Consider the following 890-nt stretch of genomic DNA (forward strand, 5'->3'; position numbering starts at 1 on the left):
CCTCCGCTGAGAGTTGGTAGTGTAGTGGAAGTCATTTGAGCAAATGGCTTTGATATCTCAGCGTTATGCGGCCGTGGATGAGCACGGCATCGAAACCCAGAGAAGAGATCAGAAAAAAAGACTAAATCCATTTTTATTAACATAATTCTTAGCGAAGACAGGCGCCCTTGACAATATTCTTAATTACTTTCTCCATCGTTCTAATTATCTCTTCGCTCCGATAATGATATACAACTCCTTCTTCTCTTTCTCTTCCTTCTTCCCACTCTCCTTCTCTCCTTCTCTCTTTCCTTCATCTCCCTCTGCTTCTCTCTTCCCTCCTTCTCCCTCTCCTTCTCTCCTTCCTTCGTCTCCCTCTCCTTCTCTCCTCCCTCCTTCTCCCTCTCCTTCTCTCCTTCCTTCATCTCCCTCTGCTTCTCTCCTCCCTCCTTCTTTCCCCCTCCTTCTGCGGAACACAATGCAGGCCCAGCGCTGGTGCGGAACATATTGTGAGGCGAAGGAATTTCGAGGCTGCGGCAGAGGCCATATTAATTCGAAATGGTTTCTCATGCGCAAAGAGGCACTTAAAATGGATTTCTTCTCTCCTCTTGACATGTTTCAACTGCGCTGCCCCTTCTTTCGGCCATTATTGTCAGTATTTCGCTCCAGCCTATTTCAGGCTTTTTCACTCCCTTTTCTCAATGCAATTTTTTTTTTCTTGTTCGACTCTCATTCGTTATCTCGAAGGCGAGGTTGAAGACGGAGGAAGGGGGGGGGAGGGTATTAAAAGTCAGGTGATTATTGCATTCTTGGTGTTCTTCTCATGTTCTTGTTTCGTTTTGCGTCACTGGATTCGTTTTTATGGTGGCAGCTATATCTCTTTCTCTTCCTCTTCCTTATCTATCCTCATT

This window comes from Penaeus monodon, chromosome 25 (assembly GCF_015228065.2).
Source record: "Penaeus monodon isolate SGIC_2016 chromosome 25, NSTDA_Pmon_1, whole genome shotgun sequence".
NCBI lineage: Eukaryota > Metazoa > Arthropoda > Malacostraca > Decapoda > Penaeidae > Penaeus > Penaeus monodon.